This window comes from Geotrypetes seraphini, chromosome 4, assembly GCF_902459505.1.
Source record: "Geotrypetes seraphini chromosome 4, aGeoSer1.1, whole genome shotgun sequence".
NCBI lineage: Eukaryota > Metazoa > Chordata > Amphibia > Gymnophiona > Dermophiidae > Geotrypetes > Geotrypetes seraphini.
In genome coordinates, this window is record NC_047087.1 from 320,096,258 (window position 1) to 320,120,368 (window position 24,111).

General features: G+C 44.1%; 1 protein-coding gene across 2 annotated transcripts in view; it reads left to right on the forward strand.

Moving 5' to 3' along the window:
• The window catches only part of BAG3 (BAG cochaperone 3), a 70,478-nt gene that overhangs the window by 2,892 nt on the left and 43,475 nt on the right, over nucleotides 1–24,111 (forward strand). The window lies entirely within an intron of this gene.

Consider the following 24,111-nt stretch of genomic DNA (forward strand, 5'->3'; position numbering starts at 1 on the left):
TTGTAACCTTTAATCTTTTCAGTGTCCTTCTTTTTTGAGGGGGGAGGGTTAGTATGAAGAAACATGTTTTAGATTAGAATTAAAACAATCTTATTTCCACATATTGAACTGCTTGTCCACTTAAGTGAATAAAGTGTTCCTGATGGTGAAAATGGCCATTTCACAAATTAAGGGTGTGATTGTGAGCTAAGTATGCATTTGGTATTTTTGGTACTGTAAATGGCTCATGTAATAGGGGGGGGAGCAACAGTTGGATGTGGGCCTTTACAAACACATTAACAGTATCCCAAAAAAGTTACATATAAAACAGGAATTTTCTTTTATTGCTTTAATAGGAGGAAAAAGACCTCAGATGCCCAGGGTCACAATATTGTTTAATTTGACCACTTAAAGGCTGACTATAATCATTATTCAAACTTCCCTCCTACCATTCTGACAAATTATACTATTTTTTGAAATCTAGTAAGTGCTACAACCTAAAATATTTTTATGTAGCCCGTCCTCCCCAAAGAATCCAGAACGGGTCACAAGAGTACATGCACAGTATAAGAAGGACAGACTTTGTTGGGGAATACAGGATAGAGTGGACATAGGGGTTTAAATTTCAGCTTTTACAGTATAGTGATAACATACAGACTTGAACAAAGGGTGGCACATATCTTATATAGTCGCCATTGAAAAATATAGGTAGCTCAAAAATTGATATGAAGCATCACAGGAAAAAATGCTCAAAAGGAGCTCATCCAAAGACTTTATTAGGGGATTTCTTGCCTGAACAACTTAATACATTCTTGCAGCTTTGAATGTTCTGCTCACTCAGCAGCACCTCAAGCAAGCTGAACTGGCAGGAATGGAGGGCAAGGGCTGCTTTTTTATTTTATTTTTTTTAAGGCAGGCAGGAGGAGGAGCTGAGCTAGTGATTGCTCTTCAAGTTTTATTAAAATTTTGATATATCGCAATATAATTAATTCAAAGCAATTTACAATTTAAAATGGTCTTAATTATTAACTAAAACCACATAAGGGAAGTAGGGAGAACTATAATAATAATAATAACTTTATTCTTATATACTGCCAACAATCTTGCGACTTCTAGGCGGTTTACAATGAAGAGAAACTGTATAGACAGCGAATGACAGAGTATAGCATTGAGCATCTAGTGATAGTAACAGGAGAGTTACAGGGCTGTGTATTACATGGTTTCACAATGAGTAGCATTATACAGTCGACGATATTCAGAGCATAAGTAGGAGAAGAGAAAGGAGATTGCGCTTTGAGTTACAAAGGTGCAAGGCTGCGAAGGTGAAAAATAACATAAGATGTTGATGAGAAGTTGTTAAGTTGGTACATTTGAACGAAGGACGGGCACCAGTGGGAAAAACTGGTAACAATTAAAGATAGAAATTTTGGCAGAAGAGGGTAGACGGACTCCTTGGGATGGGAGGAGGCTCCGATTTTAGGGGAGAAGTCTGGTTAGGTTATAAATTTCTTAAACAATGTGGTTTTTAGTTCTTTCCTAAAGATACTATATGATTCTCTGGCGGCATAAGTGAAGTAGCCTGTCCAAGTTTGCAGTCTACCTGCTTGGAATTTGAATGTTCTATCAAAGAAGGTGCGATATCTACAGCCTATGATATTTGGGTAGGTAAAGAGGTTACGGTTTCTGGTAGGCCTAATAGAGGAGTGGAATTCGAAGTGAGGTAGTAGGTAGCTGGGGGCCAGTCCCCAGATTAGTTTATAGCAGAGGCAGGAGAATTTGAATAGAATTCGTGCTTCAATTGGTAACCAATGAAGGAGTTTGTAGAATGGACTAACATGATCGCTCTTCTTTAGTCCGAATATTAGACGGATGGCCGTATTTTGAACTATTCTCAGTTTTCTCACATTTTTTTTAGATATTCCCAAGTAGACAATGTTACAGTAGTCCAGGGTGGATAAAATCAGTGATTGTACCAATATTCTGAAGGATAGCGGGTCGAAGTATTTTTTTATGGTTTTCAGTTTCCAAAGGATGATAAGTATAGTAAAGGATACATACAAGGAAAATACAAACGGAGGGTAAGAAACTTTAAAAGTATTGATAAAAGTATAATAGAAAGTTAAGAACTTTTTTTTTTAATTCAATTTCTCAGAGCCTAAGACAGAGGACTCATGAGTTTAAGCAATGAATGGGATCAATAGACTCCAGTAACTAGATCTCAAAAGCATCCTTGTACAACCTGCATTTTAACAGTCATTTAAATTTACTTAGTGATTTTTCTTCCTTAATAAATGATGGTAAGGAATTCCATTTTATCCCAGGACAAGTAGGCAGGTATTCTCACATATGGGTGACGTCATCGACGGAGCCCAGATGCGGACGCCTCGCAAGCAGACTTGCTTGAAGAAACTCGAAGTTTCGAGTCGCCTGCACCGCGCATGCACGAATGCCTTCCTGCCCAGCGCAGGGTGCGTCTCCTCAGTTCTCAGTTTTCCGCGGAGCCGAGAAGTCCGTCTTTGACTCTCTGTGTTTAACTTCGTTCACTTTGTGCCTTCTCTGAACTGCGGTTTGTATTTTTTTCTTCACGAATCGCTGTTCTTCTTTTATTTTTGGTTAAAAAATAAATAAATTTCTTCTTCCGTCCGTTTTTCGGGACAGGCCGCTTGGCTGCAGCCCGAGGGCTTCGATCTATGTCACGGCCTACTACGGGCTTCAAGAGGTGTAGCAAGTGCCAGCGCGTGATCTCTCTTACGCACCCTCACAGATGCTGCCTCAAGTGCCTTGGGCCGAAACATCATCCCAGGTCATGCCTGCCTTGCCAAACACTTCAGCCTCGTGCTTTCAAACGTCGTTGTCTTTTGGTGGACAAGCTCTTCGAGATGGCGTCTTCTACTGATCCCTCGACTTCGAAGGCATCCTCGGCCTCAACTCCTACCGAGGCCCCTCCTCCGCCTACTGCTTCCACCTTGAGCTTCATCAGACCTTCATCGTTTGCAGCGGCTCTTTCTTTAACATCGTCTGTTTCCTCAGGTCAGATAGCCCAGCAGTCATTCCACCGGTAGTGATTAAAGTGTCTAAGACTCCCAGATCGAAGCACACTCGTACTACCTCGAAGGAACCTCCAGCCAAAGCAGGTGGTTCGGTTTCAGACGCGGATCCATCCTTGCCGGCTTCTTTCCAGACCATGTTAGAGAAGCAGGTTATTCAGTTCCTTACTAACATGGGACCCAAACTGCTTCCTCTTATCCAGCCTGAGCATTCAGCAGCCTCCCGCGAGGTCGAGCGCTTCCTTTGCCTCAGTATGACCTTCCACACTCTTTAAAAGGAGCAGAGTCTCTGCGAGTGTCTGGTCTGGCATCCAAGCACGTGAAGCAAGGAGCAGAGATTCTTTGCGAGTGCCTCAACGAGAATCCTCATACTCTATACAAGGAGCAGAGTCTTTGGGAGTGCATCGAGGTTCCTCCACCAAGCCTCTGGGCGCTGTAACTGCAAAAATTGTATCTTGTCTTGTATTTATTATACTAAGTGATGGAATTACTAGAAGGTTTTTGTCCTCTGATCTCAAGCTTCTAGTAGGAATATACGGAATAATGTACCTTTTATAAAAATGATGGAGCTTTGGTTGTTAATATAGTGAATGTTAATATTGCTATTTTGTAGGAGATTCTGTGAACATAATTTTTTTTTTTTTTTTTTTTTTCTTTTTCTATTCCCTTCGGTTTAGCTGGATTGCCATACTGTTTTTTTTTCCCCCACCTTACGGCTGTTTTACTATTCAGCACACTCCTGATATTTTTCCATCCGGACGATTGTTTTGCTGGGGTAGTTGTCTTAACCGACATCCTTCCACGGTTCTCGCAATGTCGGGACCTTGGCCTTGCCACTTTCTACTTCCCCTGCTCTTCTCACCAGGGCATTCTCATGCGGGTCCTTCAAAAGCAGTTTTCCTTTGGCGCTGTCAGGAATCCGGCACCCGCCGACATCAATAATCCGGTGCCCAGCACAATTCCAGCACCGCTAATCCAGCCCGCACCAAGATTGACATTGCTGCCTTGGGCCCACTCCTACTTAGGTAAGTTGACTCACAAGTTTCTCCTTTGGGCTTCAGGTCATTGTAGCAGTGAGCCTAATCCTGCCGACCTCGGTCACTGTAGCAGTGAGTTAAGTCCTGCTGAACTCGATCAGCCCCCCCCATCTCTGACTCTGCGTCGCTATCGATGAATGCCTCGATATGGGCTTACTCATCTTCGGAGTGTGGAGTGGCACCGATGGTATCGGTTAACAGGCCAATGGTACCGGTGTTTTGTGTTTTTTGTTTTGTTTTTTTCTCTCTGCTGCGCTAACTTTTCCACTCTGCTCCTGATGTTTGCCTTGATACTGGCATTTTCATCTCTGGAGCGTAGACCCGCACCGATGATACTGGTGACACAGCCAGCGATACCGGTGTTTTCCTCTTATCTAACAGATTTCATTCAGTACTTCGAGTACATGTCCAACTGTATTTTCAGTTCGTGCTGACGCCTTTGTCGACCCCCAACTCCTCAGGTGCCAGTCACATTTGGGTTCTCAACACTGGTAGCACTTGCACAGCAGTCTCCAACGGTTCCGATAACTTATATGAACGACGCTGGTCCTCATTAATGTTGTCGGTGTCGGTCCGGGAGAGGCTTACATACATTAAACTGTCTCCAGCCTTCAATACTGAATCTCTGATATCGATTCTGTATAATCTGAGATTTGAATCTCTTGGGGGGGGGGGGAGATTTTTGAGCAACCCCCAAATCTCTCTGAAGTAGGGTTTTTCCCCGCATATGCTTCAGTAGCTTCTGAGACATTATCTTTTTCAAGATTCCTTAGGGGAATGTCTGCACCTTGTGCCATTCCCTTGGATGTTGCCTTTGAAAAGTAATTTCCTTGGCTGTTGTCTCTTTCAATACCTTGACCTATAGTCAGCTATCCAAGGAACTTCTGATTCCCCTCCACGATTTCTTACGGGAGACTTTTTATATGCCTTTAGAATCTCTACTGGTGGAGTCAACTCTATGGACTAGTGCAGTGTTTTTCAACCTTTTTTGGGCAAAGGCACACTTGTTTCATGAAAAAAATCACGAGGCACACCACCATTAGAAAAAGTTAAAAAATTTAACTGTGCCTATATTGACTATATATAAATATATAGGAATCAAATAAACACAAAGAAAGTATTTTATAATGCTGCCACCGCCACTGGGGAATAGGCTGCCACTGCCGCCATCGGGAACAGGCCGGCACCGAGTTCTCCCTGCTTCTCTTCCCCGCAGGGCCGACCAACTCTCGCCACCCGTCGTCAATTCTATCGTCGGAGAGGACGTTCTAGGCCAGCCAGGCAGCGATTGGCTGGCCCAGAACGTCCTCTCCAACGTCAGAATTGACGCGAGTGGCGAGAGTTGGCCGGCCCCACAGGGAAAAGCAGGGAGAACTTGGCGCCGGCCTGTTCCCGATGGCGGCGGTGGCACTCAAGTGGCTAAAGAGTCGCAGTTTGCCGGCCTAGGGACAACACTGGAGGGTGGCCAGCTGTGCACCCCCTTGGGACGTAAACCCGGGGTGGGGCAGACCGCCCCCCCCACCCTGGTATGCCACTATCTGTACCTCACTCCCTCCCTATGACCAAAAATTCTCCTTTCTTCTATTCCCCGTGTACACAACCATCTCTTTCCCTCCCTTCCTCTCTCCAAAGTCCATGCCTTCTGTGTCCAAACACTCATTCCCTCCCCCACCTCAGCATCTCTTTCCCTCCCTTCCTCTCTCCCAAGTCCATGCCTTCTGTGTCCAAAAACCCATTCCCTCCCCCACCTCAGCATCTCTTTCCCTCCCTTCCTCTCTCCCAAGTCCATTTCTTCTGTGTCCAAAAACGCATTCCCTCCCCCACCTCAGCATCTCTTTCCCTCCCTTCCTCTCTCCCAAGTTCATGCCTTGTGTCCAAAACGCACTCCCTCCCCCCTTTTGTGTTCCGTGTTTGCCTCCCAGCCCATCTTTGCAACTTTCTCAGCAAAACGAAGCTCAAGCCGCGAGGCTTGTCTTCTGCTTCCTGCCTGCCCTGCCGCGCACAAATAGCCGAACGGAAGTATTCTCCGACGTCAGCGCTGACGTCGGAGGGCAGGCTTTGCTTAAGCCCTCCCTCCGACGTCAGCGCTGACATCGGGGAACGCTCGCGATCGGCTATATGTTAGCTGCAGGGCAGGCAGGAACAGAAGACCAGCCTCGCGGCTCGAGATGTATTGAACTCCGCGGGTCCCCCGTCCAGCTCTCTCCTGTCCACGTGGGGCGGACCGCCCCTCTCCCTAGACTGGTGGAACTGCCCTGATGGCGGCCCTGACCGTACGGCACACCAGGCAACATCTCGCGGCACACTAGTGTGCCGCGGAACAGCGGTTGAAAAACACTGGACTAGTGTGTTGGCCTCTGTATTTTTGGGCAGAGTGGACAAGGCGATGGACCGGTTGGCCAATCGGCTTACCAGCATTTTATGCTTACTCACCAATCCAGTAACCTTTTTACTTGGCACAAACCAGTTGCCACGTTCCACTTCTCTCTGCTTACACGTACGATGCCTGTTTCTTTCAGCACCTCTTTTCTGTTCCAAGCAAGCCAAGTATTGTCATATTTAAATTCTGTCATCTGAGGAAGCCCAGTGTGGATGCTGCCAGTGTATATAGCCATTAGAAAATTTTAAGTGTCTCACCACATGTGGTGCCTTCCAATCCAACACACAGATTCCTCAATAGGATAACCGAAGGAATACAGCTCCTAAGGAAAGGGGGTGTTCTTTAGTTTTCAAACATTACGGAGGGTGCATCAGCTATTCTCTAAGCAATGTTTTGCTGTATTGGTTCAAGCCATCATTTTGGCTCAGTTACGACTATTTACATTTGCTTGAGTAAAGGAAATATCAGTTAGTTACAATTGATTCAGAATATGGCAGACAAATAGATTTTTGGAAAAAAGGAAATTTTGATCATGTATTTCCATTATTGAGGAATCATCACTGACTCGCTGTTCATCTTAGAATTTGATTTAAATGCGCTTGTATGATCAAAATTATCCATGGTCTATTTTTGCATATACTCCCTCTAAAATGGCATTCTATTCGGTCTTTTGTTTCAAGGAATTCTCAGAAGTACAAACTTTCATTTTCTTCAGTGAAAGGGATAAAGCTTGTTGGTAATCTTGCACTCCTTTTCGTATAGGTTTTCAACGATTTGGAATGAAATTCCTAGTTATATTAGAATTCTTCTCTCGCCAGATTTTTCATAAATCTATGAAAAGTTATTTCAACAATTTTTGGGAAATGGTACTAAGTAAGGAGTGTTGTCTTTTTGTTTAGTAATTCACGTTAGTTAAACTGATTTCCCTGTTTATTGAAGTCTTATGCGAACCCCCTACTTCAGGAGATGATATGGTATATATAGAAAAGCAAACAAAATGTTGGGTATCATTAAGAAGGTATCACGACCAAGACAAAGGAGGTCATCCTGCCACTGTATCGTGCAATGGTGCGACCGCATCTGGAGTACTGTGTCCAGTACTGGTCGCCGTATCTCAAGAAGGACATGGCGGTACTTGAGGGAGTCCAGAGAAGAGCAACTAAACTGATAAGGGGTATGGAAAACCTCTCATATACTGACAGACTGAAAAAGCTGGGGCTGTTCTCCCTGGAAAAGCGGAGACTTAGAGGAGACATGATAGAAACCTTCAAGATCCTGAAGGGTATAGAAAAAGTAGACAGGGACAGATTTCTCAGATTATGGGGAACCACAAGTACAAGGGGGCACTCGGAGAAATTAAAAGGGGACAGGTTTAAAACAAATGCCAGAAAGTTCTTTTTCACCCAGAGGGTGGTGGATACATGGAATGAGCTTCCGGAGGCTGTGATAGGCCGGAGCACGTTACAAGGCTTCAAAGAAGGTTTGGATAGGTTCCTAGAGGATAAAGGAATTGAGGGGTACAGATAGGAGTAGCGGTAGGTTATAGGGATAGTCTGGGACCATTGCTCAGGCAATGGGCCTGATGGGCCACCGTGGGAGCGGACCGCTGGGCGAGATGGACCTCTGGTCTGCCTCAGCGGAGGCAACTTCTTATGTTCTTATAAATCTAAGGCTTAGATTAAATTATATGAGAATACTTGGCCTAGTGCCATACTCACTTTCAGCAGTTTGCTTTCTTTTGTCTCAATTGAGATGATTAAGTTCTTATATCAAACATATAATAAAATCTGGTGAGGAGGTCAGTGATTTACAGAATAAAAACAATTTTTTAAGCAGAGCACAGTAACAAAATTAAGATGAACAAATGTGCTCTATGTTCCAGACATTGTCACACAGTCTGCTACCTGATTTCCCAAACGATATTCCAAATCTTCAAATAGCTGCTCAAAACAAATTGAGGGTAGACCATTTCATAATTCAGGAGTTAAAAAATGAAAAGCTGAAGGCTTTTGTTTTTGTATTATAATGCTTTGTAATCTTATACTGGTAAGGTTCAAACTGTACCACTCTTTATACTGTTACTGGAAAGTTAAGATTCTCTACCTCCATCTTCCAGTGGGGCGACATACCCCATCCGTCTGACTGGTCTAGCAGGATTCAAGGAAAGGGAATTAGCAGATGAGAACAATTTAACTTTTGGTCCTGTATCTGACTTCCCCCCCTCTTTTACTAAAGCGTAGCACCATCAGCGGTGGTAACTGCTCTGAGGCTCAAAGTGCCTCTGAGTGTCAGATCAGTTACCGCTGCTGCTGGTGCTAAAACCGCTACGCATTAGTAAAGGAAGAATTTCTATGGTGATAAAATTATCAGATCCAATAACCAGAGCAGTACATTGTTTAACATCTGGCGCTCCTTAACCTCTAAAAATGACTCCTCTATTCCCTAGCAACAGCAGCAGATGAATCCAGAGACCAATGGGATAGCTCACATCTACCAGCAGGTGGAGATAGAGAAACTGATTAACAGGTGGTCCTATTGGCTGGCACTCCTCCTGTTTATCCAGTATTCTCTATCTCCCAGCAGGAAAAGGTCGCTATTCAACTAGCTCTTGAATTCTGGCTGTGACTGGAACTTTATTTTCTCCTGTTGAGGTTTCTCTTCAGTGAGCTGGCAGTGCTATTTCTCCTGTTGAGATTTTCTCTTCAGTGAGACAGGGGTGTCCGGCTGAACGGTGCTGGCTTTAGGAGTTACACCTGGCCCCCCCCAGGTCCCTGCCTCACCCTCCCTCCATTGCTAGAGGGTCTGACTGGGTCAATTTTTTTCTTCTTTCCCTTCTCTGTAAAAAAAAAAAAAAGAGACCACAGTTGCTACATTCTGCCATGCTTTTGTTGCAAACTGGCTTCAACTGGCCCTAACAACAAGCTTGTGAGTATGTCTGGCTTTTACGGTTGTTTGAACTTCAGGTTCTGTTTGGGAGTCTTAGTACTGTGGGTTCGGTCATCGTACATTTAAGGTATGGATATTTTATTGAGGCTAAGTTTTATGACTAGAAATCCTTGGAGGGAGCCGGGACTTCCCGCCCTTTGCATGCACGCGCTTGGTTTCCTTGTTGGTTACAGCGTGGCAATAGCGATGCGATTTCATGCTCGTACTTGTTCTCATTGTTGGGTTTCAGTGCAGCATTAGTCCTGTTTAACTGAGGCTCTCTTTCATTGGTGTTTGTTATTGCCATGTGCAGCTGATTGTGCAGGTGCCGGGTTATAGCAGCGCGCATGAGATGGGACATGTGTTTTCCGGCGCTGTGGGCCATTCTTCTGGTTATTCCCTGAGTCTGATTTTCTTTCTATGCAAGCCGCGGCAGGGTAAATTTTGCGGGGCTCGAATCCGACTGTTTCTAGGAGCGTTGATGCAGCGGCCACGTGTCAGCGAGAATCAGGCGTGCGCATGGGTCTCTGGCGATGGCGGGAGAGCTGCAGCGTTCCGGTAGTTTGTTTCCAGCTGACTTTGGTCAGGGTATGCCGGGGCTTCTCTTCTTTCCGGTTCAGACAAGTTGTATGTGTTTCACCAGCTTTGGGACAAGCTTGGGCAGCTTTATATGTCTGTCTGTGTTCCTGCTGTACTCCCTTGAAGGAAGCTGCTTGTTTAATCGGACTCTGGGGTTAGCACTCAAGGGGTTTACCAGAGAGACTCTGACCTGTGCTAGGTCACCCAGTCTCGGTTTGTCTCCAGACTGGGGCGACATACGGCAACTCATGGCACAGTGAGATCAGCAGTAAGATAGTGCCCTGTATTTCACACAGGTATCTCATTGTCTCTCTTGGGGTCCCTGCAGATTGAGCCTTTGTCTATTGGTAACTGTCCTTGTTTGGGCCTCTGTGCTGAGCTGCATGTGTCTAGTAGTGGCACAGGATATTTATGCCTAAAGGTAGTACAAGCAGTTTCCAAGTTCGGACTGTCTCTATGGGTATAATGACACTGCGCATATTCCTGCGGCCAGGACTCTATTTCTCTATTTCTGAGGGGGCCTGGACTTCAGATTTCCATGCTTATCACGCTGGTTTCTCCTGTCACCATTTTCTCATGGCACATGCTAGACAGGCCCCCCAACCAGACAGAAAAGGCTGTACAGCTCCTTTTAACCAGGAGCCAGTTACCTATTCTATCAAACCCATGGAGGTTCACGCACTATGTGGCTGTTAGCCTCATCCCTGAAGCTCTCATTAACGATGTGAGCTTTGTCTGATACCTGTAAGGATGCTGTTGTTTTCCACGGGGCGGTAGATGCAGCATCTTGATTGAGTCTAGTACGTATTCACTTTAAAGGACATACGTATTTCGCTCATGTTGCATGGGGTTAGTACTGTTTTCATGGTTCCAGTATATTCCTCTTTACATTGTGAACCTTGATTTTTCCTAGGAGAATCTTCTTGCAGATCCTACAGTCTTATTCTGCCATTCCCTGACCTTCTGCACTTCATTCTGAGGGGATCTTGACTTCTTCCAATGACTCTTCAGGCTTTCTCATGAGGGAGAAGACACTATAATGTCAGGTCAGAGGGCTGTGAAGATTTTTCAGGATGCTTGCATCTTTGCATTCTCCTCAGGTTTTCCAGTTCGTTCTTGGAGTCTCTGTTTTGTGTTTCCCTTTTCAGTGTTACTGGTCCTCAGGATGGTTCTTGTAGTTCTTCGGGAACTAAGGGATGTTGTTCCACTTACCGCATGGTGCCCGAGATAGGGGGCATTGGGCAGGCTGGATCCCATTCTGCTGAATTAGTTTCTCGGAGTTACACATTTCTGCAGACAACCTGGGAGTATATTTACATTTTCTCTATGGACTCCGAATCGGCACTTGGTTTGCCTGCCTCTCTTGGAGCGGCGCTTTCGGTTTTGGCACATGCCATTTTGCCTGCCCAAGGCTTCACGAACGTTTTAGGTGATGTGGGCGGTGGTACCGTTTTGGCGCTACCAGGCGATTCATCTAATTTCTTCTTGACTGCCTGCTTGATTCGGACGACTTCCAGTCGGGCCATTTGACTGACATGAAAAGGGTGATATCTTTTCCTCAGTTCTTTACACGTGCATCTTTGAATTTGCACAGCACTCTTTTCTCCTGTACTATTTATAGGTATATCGGGGTGATGTTTTTATTCATATAGGAGAGACATGTGTTTCTTTCCGGAGACTTGGGCGTGGGGTCTCGGTCTCAGATTGGTATTCTTCTTCGCTTACCATGACCAAGAGTATGGGATTCTGTACAGTTTCTGGGATCCATATTGCTGACTCCACTGGGGACTTCGGCTTGCTTTCCCCTTCTTACGCTACAGCAGTCGCTTTTGTTCCGGTGGTTCCCGGTATCTCAGGGCACCAATTATTTGGTATGCTCCTCCTGCATCACTCTGTATGATTTGGTGGCTCCGCGCGATTTCTCTTTTCAAGGCATGCCTCGGTCTTTGCTGGACTATCTCATGATCACCGACCATCCCGGGCTGTCGGGTTGGGGGGCTCCGTGGCTTCCATCCTCAGCTCCTGGAGTCTGGTCTTCAGAGGCGACTCAGTACTTGTTCATTCTTCTGCTCTTGAGCAGGGTCAGGCTACCTTTCTGGAGCTTCAGATCATTCTTCCGGATTGCCGCTGAGGGTCCTTTTGGTCAGTATTAGGATGGGGGTATTTCTCTACTGCTTGGGCAGTAAGTGTTGCACTCATTGGCAGGTGAAGTTGTTCTGCTTCAATGGGTGGACTCTCATCTTCGTCTTCTGTTGGCAGATCCTTTTATGGATCAGGATAAGAGTTTGGATAGACTTTCTCTCTGCGGAATCTGAGCATGGCCCATTTCTTGTATGTTACAGTGTACAGCGCTGTGTACGCTCTGGAAAGTGTGCATGTTAGTAATAGTGTAATCTTCTGCATCCTGGATATTGAGATTTGTGGCTCAAGCGTTCTAGCTCTTTTTATGGAAGTGAGATCTGCTTGATCTAGACCTCATGGCCTTGTCTCTCAATTCTAAGCTTCCTAGCTTCTTCAGCGGGCCCAGGGAGTGGGAGTTAGAGGGGGTAGCTGCATGGCTCCTTTCTCGCTTCTGCCTTCTCTTTTTCAGTGTTTTCCGATGGCTTGGATTTGCCACCTCGAGCTCGCTTTCCGGGCACAGTATTTGTAGAATCTCTGGATTGGCGGCGCCATCCTTACTTTGCGGATTTGATGAGTCTTTCAACAGCCGGACTAAGAAGTTTCCTGGTATCTCCGGCTTTGCTCGCCTAGGGTCCGTTCAACATGGATATTTGTACTACTTTAGTATTACGACCTAGTTTTTTGAAAAATCTTGGCTGACGTGTAAGGATTATGCGAAGCAGGTTGTTTCTTCTCTTATCCAGGTGCTACGGAAGTCTTCTCCTGTGGCTTCTGCTTCCTTTTGGAGGTTTTTCCTTTCTTGGGTGCTTCTTAACGTTTGAACCACTCCTGAGTTCCTTTTTGGCACAGGTGTATTGCCGAGGGCTTAGCGTTCAATTCCCTTCAGCTTCTAGTGCCATTCTTAGCTTGTTACATGGGCTAGGTATATTGCTCTTCGCTTACTTCTCAGCTTCATGTAGTTCAGGTCCTAAACAGAGTGCGGTATATTCATGCGCCTCTTAGAAAGCCCGGTTTGGAGTACAATCTTCACGTACTTCTTCTCAGTATACCGAAGGCTTCATTTCATCCTTGTCTTTTGGGACTCTAAGGGCTGTGCCGTTGAACATGGGGTTTCTTGTGGCCATGGCTTCAGCTCTGCAGTTTTCTATGTTGCAGGCCTTGTTCAACGGGGATTCCTATTTCTGATTTCCGAAATATGGGGTATCAGTTCGGATGGTTCCGAAATATGGGGTATCAGTTCGGATGGTACCATTATTTCTTTCTAGGGGGTGTCATCCTTTCTTTTATGTCATGCTCGCTTTTCCTTCCTTCTTCCTGGGAGGGGAAAATTGGGAGCAGTGCTTTTATTCACTGCATTTTTTGATATGTACGTAGCGTTCTCTGTGAGCTCGGTTTCTTACGACTTTAGTTGTTTATATCTCCTTTTTGTATTCTTCAAGGGACGCCTCAAACGTTGGCGTCCGAAGCCTCCATCGCTCAATGGGTCCAGGAGGACATTCTTTATGCTTGCTTGCTGGCGTTTGCTTCCCACCCAGATTGAGGATTGCTTTGCTACATCCCATTGGTCTCTGGATTCATCTGCTGCTGTTGCTAGGGAAGGAAAAATTATGTTCTTACCTGTTAATTTTCTTTCCCTTAGACGCAGCAGATGAATCCAGAGCCCCACCCTTTCTGGATATTGTCTCTCGTTTTTTTCTTTTGCAACTTTCGCAGTTTGTTATTATGGCAGGTTGTTTTCTGTATTATTGCATTTTGAGATTTGTTATGGGAAAGAAGTTTTTTACATGCTATGCCTATTGCTAGTTACGTGTGCTTGGGCAAGGAGCTATACTGATGAGACAGGAGGAGTGCCAGCCAATAGGACCACCTGTTAATCAGTTTCTCTATCTCCGCCTGCTGGTAGATGTGAGCTATCCCATTGGTCTCTAGATTCATCTGCTGCGTCTAAGGCACAGGTGTCAGTCGGTCCTCAAGGGCCAGAATCCAGTCGGGTTTTCAGGATTTCCCCAATGAATCTGCATGAGATCTATTTGCATGCACTGCTTTCAATGCATATTCATTGGGGAAATCCTGAAAACCCGACTGGATTCCGGCCCTCGAGGAGGGACTTTGACACCCCTGGTCTAAGGGAAAGAAAATTAACAGGTAAGAACATAATTTTTCCTTCCTGCTCTCCCTGTGCATACGCCCCACAGAAATCTACTTGCCTAGACAACTTTTTTGCTTTCAGCATTTTTTACTTAGGACTCCAAAAATCTGATAATTTTTTTTAATTTGTTTTGTTAAAGTGAATTTTAGGATGGTAGTTTCCTTTTTTAAATGGGTTGAAAAGAGCAAAACTAGAAGGTGAAACATTGAGTGACCTTTTTTTTTTTTTTTTTAACTCCATCTGTGTCTTACTGCAGTTTTGTCATAGTCTAATTGTAGATACAGAGAGAACATGAGTAATACCTACATCATCACAGTGAAATAGCAGTAATAGATGAGTTTCTTGTGCAGGGCAGGCCAGGTATGTGCTGTCGTCATTCACTTGGTTTCTGGAATATTATAGGACTTAGTAAACATTACTGATTGCCTAAGAATTGGGACTTAAGTGCTTGGTCATTACTCAGACTTTTAACCCTCTACCTCCTTTAAAAACCAATCTATCAGCTCAAGTAAGATGTACATAAAACATCTGTATTTATAGACTGAATTCCACTTTGAGAATGTCATGATAAGCAATGAAATAACTAACACTAATCTACAGTTTTTACCCCCTTCAAATACCTTGAACACATTGGGGCTCATTGGCAAAGAAGAAAAATGTCAAAAAGATGGCATATAAAACATGCACTTAGATGTTTTAATTGCCAAAACATCCCTGTGCCAATTTTCGAAACCAACTTTTTAAATGCCTTGTACTTTTGCTTCTTTCTGTATGTCTTAAGGAGGTGAGATTAGGATAACCTTAGGATTTGGATATCTTTCAGGGATAGTCAGACCTTTTTGATGATGTCCAGGACTTCATTTAGATGTTAGGAGTTAAACCTGTGTTAAAGGCACATAAGGGCCAAAAAGTACCCAAACCGACCAGATGACCACTAGATGCATTAAGGCATGACCACCTTCCCCCCCCCCCCAAGATGTGAAAGGAACGATACATACCAGCCTCTTGACAGCTGCACATATGGAAACTCCTAGTAGAGCAGCAGGCAGGTGGTATAGTGAACCATAGAGAGGGGGATCCACTACATGGTGGAAATTGAGCTCGGCAAATCCCACCCAAAACCTACTGTATTGCCATTTAGGTGACACCTGCAGCAGCTATTAGGGCTATTGTTACTCCAATTCTGAAGAAATATAATGCTGACCGTAATGACGCAGCCAACTATCGCCCAATTTCAAATTTGCCATTTTTAGCTAAAGTCACGGAAAAACTAGTCTTTGAACAATTATCGGATTTTGTTGAGACATCAAACGTATTACATCCTAACCAGACTGGCTTCCGGAAACACCATAACACAGAATACTCACTGCTAGGCCTTGTCAATACTATTCATTACTATCTAGATCACCATAAATCGGTTGCTCTTTTTTCCCTGGATCTCTCAGCGGCTTTTGATACTATAGATCACGCTATTCTAATTCATCGTCTGGAATCTATAGGTGTCGGAGGGCAGGTACTGGACTGGTTTAAATCTTTTCTCTCTAATCGACTCTCAACTGTTATAATGAAAGAAGATCATTCTACTTCATACACCTTGCCTTTTGGGATACCTCAGGGTTCTATTCTGTCTCCTCTTTTATTCAATATCTTTCTCTCACCTCTACTTACTATCTGTCAATCATTGGGCTTTACTTCATTCTCCTATGCTGACGACATTCAACTCCTTCACCCAATTGACCCAGAGAACGATAATGAAATTACAGAAATCAATACTAAACTTGATATAATAAAAAACTGGCTCTACAACAATAAACTTTCTTTAAATATTAAAAAAACACAAACTATGTTATTTACATGGAAAAATGACATCACATCTAAATCATCATTTACGCTTGAAAATAATCCAATAGAATCTGTATCATCTATAAAAATTCTAGGTGTAATCATTGACACGAATCTATCTTTCCACGATCACATAAGTCAAACGGTAAAATCCTGTTTCTATAAACTACGCCTAATACGATCAATTTCATCTTTTCTAGAACCAAAATCTATTAATATTTTGATCCACTCTATGATAATTTCAAAATTAGACTATTGTAATTCTTTACTGTATAACATATCTCAAAAAGAAAAGAAAAGACTTCAAATAATCCAAAATACTGCCATAAAACTTATACACAAAGGAAAAAAATACGATCATGTTACTCCTCTTCTTATCAAGTCACACTGGCTACCCATTAATCACCGGATAACATTTAAAATAGCTTTCTTAGTTTTCAAGGTACTATTGTTCAATACGCCATTATTCATATCTAGAATGATAACCCCTTATTGAACAACTCGCCTCCTTCGATCTTCCCAGCAAGACTTATTATCGGTCCCTTCGCTAAAAATTGTTGGAACAAGGAGAAATGATATGTTCTCTGTACTAGCTCCCCAACTCTGGAATACCCTGCCTCTTTTTATCAGAAAGGAAAAAGATCTTATTTCTTTTAAAAAACTGTTGAAAACTTTTTTATTTAATGATGCTTTTAATGATTAATTTCCTTCCGTTTTTATTTAATGATATTTTTAATGTTTAAACTTCCTTCCTTTTCTCTTTCTTTTATATTGTCTTTCCCTTCCTTATGTTCTTTCCTTTTTTAAGAGAAACATTGTAATCCTTTCCCTCCCTCCCCTTGTTATGTCTTGTTAAGTGTTAGGTAAAGAGAAATTCTCTTCATTTTATTTAATTTAATTAACAATTGTTTATGTTGATGTTTTGGATGTCTTATATTACTAATATGATAATATGTTTTTATAACTTGTATTTTATTGTACATCGCCTAGAAAGTTTTATATAGGCGATTAATCAAAATAAACCTGAACTTGAACTTGAACTTGAACTTGAGTGGTAGACAGACTAGTGAATATAGTAGGTTTTTGGGGAGTTTGAGGGCTTACCATACATTAGAGAATGAAACTGGACAATGTGTCCCTGTCTGTGCCCCATCCCTGCAAATCATCTGATCCCATCCGCACAAGCCTCAAATTATAGACCAGTGAGTCTCGCATCAATAGTGAGTAAACTCATGGAAATGTTGATTAAAAACAAATTGGACACGATCCTGAATGATGAAAGATTAAGGGATCCCCACCAGCATGGCTTTACGAAGGGAAGGTCTTGTCAATCTTATCTGATAAGCTTCTTTGACTCGGTAACAAAAAAACTGGATGGAGGAGAGACCCTGGACATCGTGTATTTAGACTTCAGTAAGGCTTTTAATAGTGTCCCACACAGTAGGTTAATGAACAAGATGAACACGTTAGGACTAGGAGAAATACTGACTGCATGGGTAAAAGACTGGCTTAACGGCAGACTTCAAAGGGTGATGGTAAACGGTATTCCCTCAAAAACGTCGAAGGTGACCAGTGAAGTGCTGCAGGGCTCTGTCTTGGGCCCGATGCTATTTAATATCTTTGTAAGGGATCTGACTCGGGGACTTTGAGGCAAGATTACATTATTTGCTGATGACGCTAAACTATGCAACGTTGTGGGAAGGGCAACAGAACCTGACAACGCAACCAGGCCCAACACTATGGAGCAGGACCTACTTTTACTAGAACAATGGTCCAGTACTTGGCAACTAAACTTTAATGCCAAAAAATGTAAGGTAATGCATCTTGGAAGCGGAAATCTATGCAGAACATACACCTTGAACTTAACAAGAACTGTTGCATAAAGGGACTTGAGAGTAATCATCCAGGAAGATATGAAAGCTGCCAATCAGGTGGAGAAAGCTTCAGCAAAGGCTAGACAAATGCTAGGTTGCATCAGAAAGAGCTTTATCAGCCGAAAGCCTGAAGTCATACTGCCGTTATACAGATCCATGGTGAGACCTCACCTGGAGTACTGTGTCCAGTTTTGGAGGCCACATTATCAAAAGGATGTGAAGAGAATGGAGTCAATTCAGAGAATGGCCACTAGGATGGTCTCAGGACTTAAAGATCTCCTATATGAAGAATGTCTGAGCAGACTGCGCTTATATTCTCTCGAAGAGCGCAGAGAAAGGGGGGACATGATAGAAACATTCAAATACATCACGGGCTGCATTGAAGTGGAGGAAGAAATCTTTTTTTCTAAAGGGTCCCATGGCGACAAGAGGGCATCCGCTAAAACTTAAGGGGGGAATATTTCATGGTGAAACCAGGGAATAACTTCACCGAAAGGGTGATTGAATGGTCTTCCATGCCAGGTGGTCAAGGCCAGTAGCGTGCTCAACTTCAAGAGACGATGGGACAAACAGTGGATTCTCGAGGGAGGGTTCTTGAGTAGACAGACTCGGTGGGCTGCCGGCCCTTTTCTGCTGTCATACTCTGTTTCTGTAGTTTTATACTGAGTTTATTTTAAAATATAAAAAGAAACCATATTCTGTACAATTGTCATTTTATAAATCAGCATTTTGGCTGCTGAACTAGAGGAAGAGATCTTCAGCTGGCAGGGCTTTGTTTATAAACGTTTATCAACACAGCTACAATACTAATTTATCCTAAAGTGAAAGAAGAAATAGAAATTTTTTTCTACCTTTTGGTTTCTGCTTTCCTCATCTTCTCGTCATTCTCTTCCTTCCATCGTCTGCCTTCTCTCTGTCTCTTCCATAGAGCATCTGCTCTATTTCTATATCTCTACCAGAAAATGTCTTTCTCCCTTCCCCCTCCATTGGTCTGGCACCTATCTTCCCTCAGCTCCCCCATTGTCTAGCATCTCTGTCTTAAGAATATAAGAATTGCCGCTGCTTTCCCCTTTCAACTTTAGAGAGTGCCCTCTCGTTCTCCCTACCTTGAGAGAGGGTGAACAACCTGTCTTTATCTACTAAGTCTATCCCCTTCAGTACCTTGAATGTTTCGATCATGTCCCCTCTCAATCTCCTCTTTTTGAGGGAGAAGAGGCCCAGTTTTTCTAATCTTTCACTATACGGCAACTCCTCCAGCCCCTTAACCATTTTAGTCACTCTTCTCTGGACCCTTTCGAGTAGTACTGTATCCTTCTGCATGTACGGCGACCAGTGCTGGACGTAGTACTCCAGGTGAGGATGCACCATGGCCCGATAAAGCGGCATGATAACCTTCTCCGATCTGTTTGACACACACACAAAAGAGACAGCAAGGCAAGCAACATAAGGAAGCAGCAGGCAAGGGACACAAGCACACACGAGGGAAGCAAGAAATGGAAGCCCAAGGAAGTCAGAAGGTGAGCTTTCCGGTCTTCTGTATCAGCTGCAATATGTATGACTACCTCCCTTCGGGGATCCAGGCATACATTTGCAATCGATGCATGGAGATGGATAGCTTGAAATGTCAGGTAAGACTATTGGAAGGAACAGTGATGGAACTCGAAGACAGAATCCGAGCACAGGAGAAGATTCTAGTGGAGTACATCCCAAACGACGAGGTCAAGGAACTAGAAATGTTCATAGAGGAAGCTCATCAGTACCATGTAGAGATCCCAGGGCTGGAAAACTGTACTCAGGAAACCCATGTGAGGAGAGAAGACACCCATGCAAACACAGAAGAAACCGAAGACGGGGTAGGAGACAACCGCACACCAGGAGGAATAGTGAGAGCACAGGAAGACATCGCTCCACCCAAAGAACAGGAAACAATTTCAAGAGTATCATTGGAGGAAGAAGACTGGCCCTACTCCAAGGACGTGGACCTACGCCCCCCAAGGAACTTCCAAATAAAGAAGATGGGGATCATCGTAGGCGACTCCATTATACGACATGTGGACAGCCACACCGCAGGAGGAAGAGAGGACAGAGTCGTCACCTGTCTGCCTGGAGCAAGAGTGAAGGATGTGACCAACAGGATCTCCAGGATCATAGATGACGCAGGGGGAGAGGACACCGCTGTGCTTATCCACGTGGGAACAAATGATGTGAGCGGGCGGAAGTATGACAGGGAAGAGCTGACGGGCCAGCTCCGTTCACTCGGAAGACAACTGAAGATCAGGGAGGTGAAGGTGGCCTTCTCTGAGATCCTCCCAGTACCAAGAGCGGATGGAAAGAGACAAGGGGAATTGCAAGCAATCAACGCCTGGATGAGACGATGGTGCGAAGAAGAAGGCTTCGACTTCGTGCGCAACTGGACGGCGTTCTGGGGAAAAAGCAAGTACTACAGAAGGGACGGACTACACCTCAACAAGGAAGGAGCAAGAGTTTTGGCAGGCAACATGAAGAAGGCAATCGAGAAGGCTTTAAACTGAAAGATAGGGGAAAGCCGACAGTCGACCACCGGTCGATGGCATGGATAGCAGGATGCCCCGACGAAGAAGCCAAGGACTACTACTCCTACACAAGAGAAGACGACCTCACAGCCAATAAGGGAGAAAAAGCAGGAAGGGACAACTCAGACACAGGAGGGGACGACCACACAGCAAACAAGGGTGATAACACAGGAGCAGTAAAGGATACCGTAATTGAAACTATAGGGACGGCCAAGAGTAGAAGGTCCAAAAAGGTAACACGAAGGGAACTTAGATGTATGTATACGAATGCTAGAAGTCTAGGTAACAAAATGGGGGAACTAGAGACAATAGCAAGACATGACATATTGGATATCATTGGCATAACAGAAACATGGTGGAATGAAGAAAACAAATGGGACACAGTACTACAGGGATACAAACTGTATAGAAGAGATCGAGTAGGGCAGAAAGGTGGAGGTATTGCTCTATATGTTAAGGAGGGAATAGATTCTGTTGAAATGGTTACAACAGAAATGAAAGAGAAGCTTGAGTCACTCTGGATCAAAATTCCTGGTCAATATGGCGCAGATACGAAAATTGGCCTTTACTATCGTCCCCCAGGACAGGCGGAGGAAACTGACTCAGAAATGATGGAGGAAATCAAACAAGAATGCAAGACGGGCAATGTAATTATATTGGGAGACTTCAATTTCCCAGGGATAGACTGGAAACTAGCAACCTCCAACTGCGGCAAGGAGGCCAAGTTCCTGGAGGTGCTAGGGGATTGCTTCCTGGAACAAATGGTAAAAGAGCCGACAAGAGGCAACGCCACCTTGGACTTGGTCCTAAATGGCCTCACGGGACCGATAACAGAAGTGGAAGTCATTGTTCCACTGGGAACGAGTGATCACAATGTAATCAACTTTAAACTTGACATCGGGAAAGGGAAACATGCCAAAACCTTAACCACCACCTTAAACTTTAAAAAGGGTAAATACGATCGCATGAGAGCCATGGTAGAAAAACGACTCGAAGATGGTGGACAAACTTGAAACGGTAGATCAGGCATGGTCCCTACTGAAAAATACTATCACAGAAGCACAAGATCTCTACATTCCGAGGATTTCCAAAGATCGGAGAACAAAGAGCAAAAGAGAACCGGCATGGCTTACCATACAGGTGAAGGAAGCCATAAAAGAAAAGAAGGACTCTTTCAAAAAATGGAAATGCATAAAGACAACCGAAGCCTGGAACAAACATAAAGATGATCAGAAGAAATGTCACAAGGCGGTGAGGGATGCCAAACAGGAATATGAGGAAAAAATAGCCCAGGAGGCCAAAAACTTCAAGCCCTTCTTTAGATACGTGAAAGGGAAAAAAACCTGCAAAAGAGGCAGTGGGACCCCTGGACGACCAGGGAAGAAAAGGGTACATCAAGGAAGATAAACAAATCGCAGACAAACTAAATTCCTTCTTTGCGTCCGTCTTTACGAAGGAGGACACCTCAACAATACCTGAAGCGGAGAAAGTGTTTGCAGGAGAAATAGAAGACAGCCTCACCACAGTTGAAGTGGAATTAGACCAGATATACTATCAGATCGACAAACTTAAAAGTGACAAATCCCCTGGACCGGATGGAATTCACCTGAGAGTCTTAAAGGAATTGAAGGTTGAAATCGGAGAGTTATTGCAAAAACTTGCAAACCTGACAATCGGAACTGGACAGATACCGGATGACTGGAGGATAGCGAACGTCACGCCAATTTTCAAAAAAGGATCGAGAGGGGAACCGGGCAACTATAGGCCTGTGAGTCTTACGTCTGTCCCTGGCAAGATGATTGAAGCACTGATCAAGGATAGCATAGTCCAGCACTTGGACACACACGACTTAATGAAACCCAGTCAACATGGATTCAGGAAAGGGAAATCATGTTTGACGAATTTACTCCAATTTTTTGAGACCGTGAACGAGCAAATTGATAGTGGGAAGCCGGTGGACATAATGTACTTGGACTTCCAGAAAGCGTTCGACAAAGTTCCACACGAAAGACTTCTCAGGAAACTACAAAGCCATGGCATAGAGGGAGATATACAAAGATGGATAGGCAAATGGCTGGAAAACCAAAAGCAGAGAGTGGGCATAAATGGGAAGTTCTCCGACTGGGAGAAAGTGACTAGTGGTGTACCCCAGGGCTCGGTACTTGGGCCGATCCTTTTTAATATTTATATCAATGACCTGGAGGAAGGAACATCCAGTGAGATCATCAAGTTTGCAGACGATACAAAACTATGCCGGGCAATCAGATCGCAGGAGGATAGAGAGGAACTCCAGAGCGACTTGTGTCGGTTAGAAACATGGGCGGAGAAATGGCAGATGAAGTTCAATGTGGAGAAATGCAAGGTAATGCATTTAGGCAATAAGAATAAGGAATATGAGTATACAATGTCAGGTGCAACTCTGGGGAAGAGTGAACAAGAAAAGGACCTGGGTGTACTGATAGATAGGACCCTGAAGCCGTCGGCACAATGCGCAGCAGCGGCAAAGAAGGCAAATAGAATGTTGGGCATGATAAAGAAAGCAATCTCGAGTAGATCGGAGAAAGTTATAATGCCGCTTTATAGGGCAATGGTCAGACCACACTTGGAATACTGTGTCCAACATTGGTCTCCCTACCTAAAGAAGGATATAAAACTGCTGGAGAGGGTGCAGAGACTAGCAACAAAACTGGTGAAGGGTATGGAGAAACTGGAATACGAGGATAGACTTATAACACTAGGATTGTTCTCCCTTGAGAAAAGGAGACTGCGTGGGGATATGATCGAGACCTTCAAAATACTGAAAGGAATCGACAAAATAAAGCAGAGAAGATTATTTACATTGTACAATTTGACACGGACTAGAGGACATGTAATGAAGCTAAGGGGGGACAGGTTCAGGACTAATGTCAGGAAGTTCTGCTTCACTCAGAGAGTGGTTGACACCTGGAATGCCCTCCCAGAGGAGATTATTGCGGAATCGACCGTCCTAGGCTTCAAGAGCAAACTAGATGCATATCTCCTTAAGAGAGGCATATAAAGATATGGTGGACTATAAATTACGCCAGGTGTACACCTGGCAGGGCCTCCGCGTGTGCAGATCGCCGGACTTGATGGACCGAAGGTCTGATCCGGAGATGGCAGTTCTTATGTTCTTTATCATTCTGTTCGCCCTTTTCACCACCACGCGGACGGCTTCATCGACTTGTTGATCAGAACTCCCAGGTCTCTTTCCTGGGAAGTCTCTCCAAGTACCGCCATGGACATCCTGTATTCGTGCATGAGATTTTTGTTACCGACATGCATCACTTTACATTTGTCCACATTGAACCTCATCTGCCATGTCAATGCCCATTCCTCGAGTCCTTACATCCCTCACTCTATCCGGTGATTTTTAGCATCTTTCGTTTTTCCTTTTCTCCCTTCAGATTTGGTATCCATCTCCTCTCCCTTTCCCTTCCTTTTCTTTTCTGCTCTTCCTTCTCAATTTGTTTTCTACCTCTTGTCTACTTTCTTACTTTCCAGTCTTTGATTTCCCTTTTCATTGTGTCTACACAACTGCCCTGAAGCTTCTCTGATGCGAGCCGCAAGTTGCGTCGGAGAAGCTTTGGGGCAGTCATAAGAACATA